Source organism: Salvia splendens, chromosome 14 (genome assembly GCF_004379255.2).
Source record: "Salvia splendens isolate huo1 chromosome 14, SspV2, whole genome shotgun sequence".
NCBI classification, from domain to species: Eukaryota; Viridiplantae; Streptophyta; class Magnoliopsida; order Lamiales; family Lamiaceae; genus Salvia; species Salvia splendens.
The window spans coordinates 10805459-10814356 of NC_056045.1; the positions used below are offsets into that span (position 1 = coordinate 10805459).

An 8898-nucleotide genomic window follows, 5' to 3' on the forward strand; every position below is an offset into this window, starting at 1 on the left:
AGCTGGCTCTCCATCTAGATGAGAAGTAAGCGAGCCGATCTCTGGATCTGGATCGATTATGTTCGCCATGTCCCCTGTTTCTTCCTCCTCTGTACTTGTTTCCGAAGAAGATTTAGGATCCTCCCTTCCTGACGAGTTCCAATCCTCTTCACTTTCCGAATCAAACGGAAATGGATCTCCCGTAGATAATCCTGATCTGGTGATGACCGTAGATGTTGTGTTCTTGACTTGCCCAATAAACTGATCGTTCCTCTACTCAGATGAGTTACCACAGTTTCCAAGCCGTGAGCCCCTGCTCATAAACTAGAAATAAAAGAAAAAGAAAAATTAAGAGCTATGTACGCCAAAATCCTCTGAACAAAATCAAGTAGATAACGCCATAGTCCCCGGCAATGGCGACATTTGAAGAGAGGATTTTTGCACGTGTGTCGTGTGCACGTGTTCCCCCTTTCAACAATATTTATAATTTTCCCACTAATGCAACAAATTTTTGAAGTATAAGCGGCAAGAGCGGGGTCGAACCACAGAGACTAAGGACCTACTCGAGATTGTTTCTACGACACAAACGGAAAAGTGATCGGCTGTTGCCACACATTCATTAAGGGGCTGAGTTTTAACTACTAGACCTGGGAAATTAAACCTAATATATTCTATCTACTGGGTCCAGAGAATGGAAATTGCTTGAAATATAAATGCATGCATGATTCGAAACTGAATTTAACTTTGGAACATTCACCGAATTTCCTGGGTCAAGCAAATAAGTTTCCTAAAACAGCCAGACAGCTGAGCGTAAGAAAAGCAACAGAGCAGATTCCCCTAAATAGCTACTGACAAGAAAGCTGCAACTAACAAACTAAAGCAGATTTGATTCTAACTACCAGCAAACTTCATCTTCTTCATGCATCCAACGGGAAATACAAAACAAAACAGAGCATTAAACACCATAAAAACATAGCAATCTCATATCTAAATTTAAACATGAAATTAAAGCCTAAACTAACAGATCTACGCTACTGGGTCTAGCAGATGTGAGATCGAACAGTAAACAGCCAGAATCATACAGAATAGAAATAGAGAACTTCAGATCCACCCTACACAGATTCAGACCCACCACAATCCAACATCGAAAATGAAATGTAAACACGAAATTCAAGCTAGAACTGCCAGATCTATTCTCCTGGATCAAGCAGAAAGCGGAATAAACACAGATTAACCTTGCATGCATCACCTAAACTAACAAATCTCAGAAATCGAACACGTGAACAACTAGATCTCAACCTCTAAACTACTGGAAATCCTGTAAACATCATAGATCTAAACAACTAAGCCACCAATTGCGAAAAGCATCCAAGAAACATGAGTAAATAGCATCATCAACATGAAAATAAACACTAAAGCTTCATAAAACCAGAAATAGGTCGAGATCCAAAGGCGGAGTCATCAATTCCTCCGATGAAACTCGAGATCCAACTACATCGTCTCAAAAACGGTAAAGAAAGCAAGGATCCAAAGTCGGAGTCGTCAATTCCACCGTCGAAACCATTGAACTAAGCTAAGAAATCAGCAACTAAACTAAACTAAGCTAAGAAAGCGGTGGCGTTAAGCGCCTATGAGAGTTTCCTACCTAAACTACGAGAATGGTAGCGTTAAGCGCTACCGAGAACTTCCTACCTAACTACCATAGCGTTAGGCGCTCCCTTCTTCATTCATGTTGGTCCCTTTATATAGGGAGGCTTCAAGCTCGAATCCCTAGGGTATGCTCTTCATGATTTGACGTTTGTACCCTTAAAATAGGATCTTTTAAATCTGTTCCTTTCTTCACTTTTTTCTACTCCATTTTCTCCGCCCCGGGTAATTTGTGTGCGTTCCTGGGTCCGGCAGATTTTTCACACACCTGCTCTCCTGATAATTCTCCTTGACCTAGCGGATTTTTAACACTTTTTACTCCTTTTCTGCTCATTTTGCATCTGCTCGGTCAATTTGCAGCATCTACTTGACCCAGCAAATATCTGCACACTTGAGCTCAAATTTGCGCATTATCTCCCCCAAAAAGCATGTAATATCACCCAAAACCAATGCATGAAACGAGCCCAATCAGTTGGGCAGGCTCCATTGCTTGTTGGGAACTGATCAGTTTGTCTTCAGATTTGGCCATTTCTTGCTCGTTTCCCTAGTTGATCAAGTTGTTCCTGCATTCTGCTGCTTCAACACTTTTTAGCCCCTTCACACTCAAATTTACCACATTTCGCACATTATCACCCCTGTTAGTGTAATAAATCCCTATAAAACCATGCTTGTAACGAGCCCTATCACAAGTATATTGGGCAAATAGTGGAATTCAAAAGATAGTGGTTTCACAATTATGGTTACACAAAACACAATTTTGATACCCTAGCATAGTTCATACTTCACTAGAACGAGTCACATAAGTTTTTCTCATGCGGCACAAGCGTAGATTACTTACACTAGGGGCGCCAATCCTAGATTTGTAACTACCAAAAGCTCCTAAGGCCCTCAAGATGTCCTCACTCTCAATTAACAGTGTCGTTTTAAGGAAAACTAATTGTAGTGTCAACTAAGCTCTTCTAACTCGCCAATCTCCTCTCACGATTATGTAGCAAGTCAATACATCATCACAGAAAGTGTCACTCAAACTTGAAGCAATTATCCAACACTTAGAATAGAAACGAAGTTATGAACAAAATGGATACCAAAAACTGAAACTATATAAACCAATAAAATTTACTAACACATCCAAAGAAGTCTTGTAGTTTAGCTACTCATAGACAAATAGCAAAAACTACAAATTAAATAAGAAAACATAAAGAAAAAAGTAAACAAAACCCAAGGATGAATTCTTGTGCAATCTTTAGTCTTCTCTTGCCTTGCTCCAATCTCCAAAAATGGTGATGGAATGATGGATGGAAGAATAAGGGTTGGAGAATGGAGGGAGGAGCCATGGAGGCTCCCCTCTTGGGGGCTATGAATTAGTGAATATTATGAATTAGGTTATGGGATATATATAGGCTTGGAAAAGATTAAAACTTGGTAAAAAGTGTCCTCCAAGTTGGAAATTTCATGCTCCATAGGTTAAGGAAAAGATTTGGCTTAACAATGTAATAGTTTCTTTCATTCCTTGAATTTCTGCCTAAATTCAGCACTTGATAGCTTTGCACGACCATTGTAGAATGGCCATAACTTTCACCACAGAACTCGGATTGAGATGATCTTGGTGCCAACGGGAATCTCTTTTGAAGACGAAGAGCATGTCATGTAGAAAGCCCTGATTGAACTTCAGAATCGCCGGAAAAATGGGTTTGAACATAGGTTGTCGTGCGCGACAGGGCCCAGCGGGCCGCTAGAGAGAGTCAGAATGCTCTGGAATGGTTTCAGCGACCGCTGCGTTGGGTCCAGCAGGCCGCTGGGTTGCGCTTCTTTTCCAACTCCCGAATTTTGTCCTTTTTATGCCTTTTTAGCTTTATTTTGTACATTTCTCATAAAACACGTCAAAATACCAAAATGGATAAAATACGCAAATAATGGACATATAATGCAACTTTGACACTCAAAACGGCCCAAATAATGGCCTTAAAACATTGCAAAATCCGAGCGTATCAATTTTTGACGGTGAACCCAAGTCCAATTTGGCCCGATGATGATCCATCGTTGGTTGCACTGGTCTGGGACTCGGAGTCTGTTGCCGGCATGATCTTCAACCGTGTAGCTTCCCGCTTTACCAGGCTGTATGCGGCCTCGGCCAAGGGCAGTGGGGTTTCCTTGAAAATATTCCTTCGGATCCTGTCATACCTTGAATTCAACCCAGTTTGGAACTTGTATAATCGCCTAGTTTCAACATACGTTCGGAACTTTGAGATCCCCTTGTCGCAACAATCCACTGGTAGGTATTGACATGGGTCGATCTCGACCCAGATTCCGTGGAGCTGTCTCCAGTACGTTTCAAGCCCCTATTCTCCTTGCACGATCTGTCCCGCCTTCTCCTCGAGATCGTATAGCAGATACAAATATGCAGTGTTTTCATAGGTTGTTTGCAGGCTCTCTCCCATAAAGCTTGTGCAGTTTGGTGGTGTGCGAAATCGACAACGATCTCTGTTTCGACGTTGTCGATTATCCACAAGAACACAATTATATCAACCTCTTCCCATTATGTGTAGCCTCACATTTCTGGTTCTGGTGGTAGCGGCTTGCGGTGATATACCAGTTTGCCCATCTTCCTACAATAGCTACTCTCATCAGTCGTTTCCAGAGGGAGTAATTCTTCCCGTTGAGTTTAACGGCTAGAGTAACATTCTGACTCATCCTTAATCTTGCATAGTCTATATTTGGTCTATCTTCGCCATCTGATATGTTTGTGTGTAGGTTGGGAATCGTCTTCTTGGCTGGGAAGTGTATTTTCAGGCTATGATGATATTTTTCTGAGCCTTTGGTTTGGTACCATGATGATCATTACAATATTCATGCCCTTTAATAGGTTTAGAGAAGGATATGTACATGGTGAGATTTGCCCTAATTACACAATAGGAAAATATATCAATTCCCTTAATTATGTGATCCCAATCAATATTCTGTGATCTCCACCAATATTCTTCTCCTTTAATTGATTCTTTCCAACAATTCTCTAATAGGAGAGGTATTTGAGCATGTATTATACATTTTTCACATTTTGAAGATGCATCTTTACCTCTCCATTAATGGAGAGTTAAAAATCTTATAACTAGCATAAGTGTCTTATTTTCATGAAAAATCATTTTCCAAGGGGAAGATATTTAAGAACATATTACACTTTATGTTTTTTTAATGCATTTTGTACTATTCCTTCTATCCCTGAAAATTTGTCACTTATTTCCTTTATCATTAGTCCCTAAAAATTTGTCACATTTCACTTTTATTATTTTTGGTAATGAACCCCACATTCCACTAACTCATTCTCACTCACATTTTATTTTAAAACTAATTTATAAAAGTAGGACCCACATGTCACTATCTTTTCAACTCATTTTCTATTACATTTCTTAAAACCCGTGCCGGGTCAAATGGTGTCAAATTTTATGGGACGAGGGAGTATTATTTTATTTTTAAAATATTATTTACCTCTGTATATACTTTTTTTCTTTGAAATGTGTTATTTGTTGGGTGATTGTATTTCAATTTTTTGAAAAGATAAATAAGTGATATACCTCTTTCATTCACATTCTTTGGGAGAAGCTCATTGCAGAAACAAAGCTTCCAAATATCTCTGATTTAAAGATTTGTAAATAATTTTAAAAATTACAAATCATTTGAATCCATTAATTAGTACATAATCATAAATATTGTGAAATTATTAATTCGGCGAAGTGTGAGTGCGGCTACAGTAAACCCTAGCTTTTGAAATTCTCTATTTAGGTGAACTCTGTAGCCGCCTACATCTCAGCAAACAAACGCAGCAACTCCTCTCTTTGTTAATTAGGTCTTTCATCTTTTTTCTTCCTACGTCGCGTCTGGTTTACAATCTCTTGTTGCGTGATAAGATCTTCGTTGTTTCTGTATCAATTTTGATTTTTCAATGGCAGATGAAGATGTATAAATCTTATCCTACACACTGAATCTCTGTGTTGATTGATTACTCCGCTTATTATCTGATGTCATTCCTTTTAATTTTCGTTTTTATTTGTTAAAAAAAAAGGCAATTGATGTGAAATTGTATTATTGTACGCTGAATTTGATGTGGACTACAACTCCGCTTATTACCTGATGCCTTCATCTTTCAAAATACCCTTTCTTTTTTTTTGTTTTGATTATGTGTGTATGATAGTTTCTGATATGTTTGATGATGAGAGAAAGCGGACGGGCGGACAGAACCTGATGCCGTGTTGAATGTCCTCTAAATTCCTCCTTTTGGAAATGTCTCTGAAATTAAAGTTTTATTTTGGATTTGTTTTTTATTTATATTTCGTTGAATTTAAGTTTTGTAGAATTTGATAGTTGCTGCTGTGATGAATAATCCAATTTATGTCTGGACAAATGAAACCATGTTTGTGATTGTTTATCCGAGATCTGAGCACAACGAACTCTATTTATGTTTTTAGTATTTCAAATCTACTAATCTGTTTTTATCGTGGAATGGCTGTGATGCTTCTGATTAAATTTATGAGAGAAGTATTTTCCCTCTGATTAAACAATCCAATGGATCCTTCTGAGCTTTTTCCACCCTTCATTTTCTTCTTTTTAATTCAATTTGTTTGTAATTCCATCGAGTTGAGGAATGCCGATCGGACTTTTGAATGACGAGCTTAAAAGCCAGACTACAATTATCTGATCGATGGATATTAACATGTAAATTTGTTTGTTTCAATTTTGTTTCCTTTTAGTGGAGCTCTCGCTGATGTGAAGATAATAATATTAATAAAGTTTCAGCCTTGTCTGAAATTATATTGTTGACTACACATCTTTCTGAGGGAGCTGTTTATAAATTGAGGTACTTGGCACTATGACCATTTCTAATTGGTGCTTCAAATCCAAACTCAAGACTGCAAAAATGGAAATGTTCTGAGAAATAAAGCCCACAATCCATTGGAGGAATATTAACATTTTCTATTGAATCAAATAACTGGGCGGGCGCCGGGCCGTACTTTTTATTTGTGTTCAATTGATTTTCATTTTTCCCAAAAAACAAATTGAAATACTACCAATAAATCTTAACGTTAAATATGACCCACCCAAAATAGTTTAAATGCATCTTAAATTGCCAAAAGTGTCGCAAAACTAGTATATCAAGCTGCGGATAAAATTATCTGTCTTATTTAAAAACAGTACAAAAACATGTGGGATAATAGTTGTAAGAGCATCTCCAATGGTTCTGGACATGCAATAGCCTCTCATAGCCTATCCACATCACTAATAACAATTATATAATTTAATTTACAATTGTAGCAACATACGAGATTTAATTTACAAGACAAATACAGGAAAATTGAATAATAATATTAAAATTTATAAAAAGTACAATAATTTATAAAAAGTACATTAATTTAAAAAAAATACAAAAATTAAAAAGTAAAAAAAACATAAAATATCACTCCTTGCCGCCGTCCTCGCCTCCGTCGTCGCCGCCGCCTCCGTAGCTGCCGCCGCTACTCTCGCCGGTATCCCTCTGAAACCCCTCCAATTCTTCACGCATGCTCCGGAGCAATACGCGAAGATAAGTCTTCTCCTCGGGATCCATCGCCATCTAGAAGTCGGCCAAGGTCTTCACCATTTGAGCGCGCGTTTGTTGACGCGCGAAGAATTTGAGCTCATCGATGGACTTGCCGAGGGGGATGCCGACTGGACCTCCTGGGAACTCGGGGTACCCTCCCTCGCTTCCCGTTGCGCCCGCCTTTGGCCAACTCTTGGGCCGTCTCGGCGACCGAACGAACGAGGGGTCGGGAGCTCTTGGGCCGTCTCGGAGAGGTCGTGGGAACCACCGCTGCTGCCGCTATACTCACCGGTATAGTTCAGTTTCTGCTTCTTCGGCCAGCCAGCCTCGACACCTGCTCGGAATTTCTCCGACTCGTGAAGCACAAGGTAGGAGGTCCAGTAGGTGAAGTCGTAGTACTTCCCGGGATCCGTGTAGGCTCTCTCCGCAATCCTCCTGCAGTCTTCCTCTGTTTGGCCACTGGTCCGCAAGCGGAGGGCGTTGGCGTACAAACCCAAAAATCGAGAGACGGCAGACCTGATTCGGTCCCAGCATTTCCGGCACTCCTCCCCGGTGCGCGGTCTCCCTTCAGGGCAAAATGCCCTGTAGGCTGCGGCTACCTTGGCCCACAAGTTGACGATCCTCTGGTTGTTCGAAACGAGAGGATCATCGCAGACACTCACCCACGCCTTGGCTAGCGCAACGTTCTCCGCGTCCGTCCACTTTCTCCGGACCCCGCTATCCTCAACCGGCTGCGACGACTCGCCGACCTTCTTGGCCTTGCCCTTCTTCTTAGGGGCGCTCCGACCCCGCCCTACTCCCCGACTTGGAATGGGGTTTCCGGAACCTCGTAAATATCAAAACTCAACTCCTCTAAGGAGAAGCTCTCAAACGGCGTGTACTGTGCATCCGTTGGGGTCGATGTGTGCGAAGAACCGGTGGAAAAATCAAAAGCCGGCCCATAGACGTTTTCCCCCTCGGGCGTCCCCTGCGGCGGTGGCATCATCTGCTGCGCAGGTGGCTGCATCCCGGGTGCCCACCCCGACATCATCTGCATAGGGGGTTGCATCGGCGGTACCCCCTGCCAAGCCGGCAAACTTCCCCCGGCGACCATCGATGGCATCATCCGCTGCCACGGGTACATGTTGTAGTACCCGATCATCGGAGGCCAACCACCTCCCACGGGAGCCGGGGGAGTCTGAGACCCTCCCCCGGGAGTTGGGGGAGTCTAAGACCCGGTCGTCACTGGAGTACCTTCGTAGTTGTTCTCCATTTCTCGTTGTTGATCTTGTACAGAAATTAAGATAGAGAGAGTACTCGTTAATACAAGTGGTGCGAATGAATATGACGTCCAAAGCGCGTATATATAGTGTTTCGAAAAATTTAAAAAAAAATAAAATTCTGACGCCGGTCTAACGCCGATTCGGGGCCTACAATGGCGCCGTGAGAGTCGGCGTCAGTCCAAGAATCGACGTAGGCGCGCCGATTTTGACGCCGGTTTCGCTGACGCCGGCTGCAATGGCTCGGCATCAGCACCGGCGTCCGCGAAAAATCGGTGTGCCTACGCTGACGCCGCCTTTGGAGATGCTCTAAGGTATGTTCTATGTTAATAGAGTTATTTTTTTATTTGGTAGGTTCTAAGTTAATTGTGTTTTTTTATTTTTGGTAAAAAGTAATTCTCACTTTTATTTTATTCTCTTTTTATGTCTTTTATTTTATTCTTT

At 41.3% G+C, this 8898-nt stretch overlaps 3 non-coding genes across 3 annotated transcripts; all 3 read left to right on the forward strand.

Moving 5' to 3' along the window:
- Window positions 1-5562: 5562 nt before the first annotated feature.
- LOC121766234 lies at window positions 5563-5647 on the forward strand. Its single transcript, XR_006042961.1, has one exon. It is a non-coding gene; the product is annotated as a small nucleolar RNA R16 (small nucleolar RNA).
- A 32-nt stretch (window positions 5648-5679) lies between these two features.
- LOC121766235 lies at window positions 5680-5759 on the forward strand. Its single transcript, XR_006042962.1, has one exon. It is a non-coding gene; the product is annotated as a small nucleolar RNA R16 (small nucleolar RNA).
- Window positions 5760-6117: 358 nt separating this feature from the next.
- Window positions 6118-6205, forward strand: LOC121766233. Its single transcript, XR_006042960.1, has one exon. It is a non-coding gene; the product is annotated as a small nucleolar RNA R41 (small nucleolar RNA).
- The last annotated feature ends 2693 nt before the right edge of the window (window positions 6206-8898 follow it).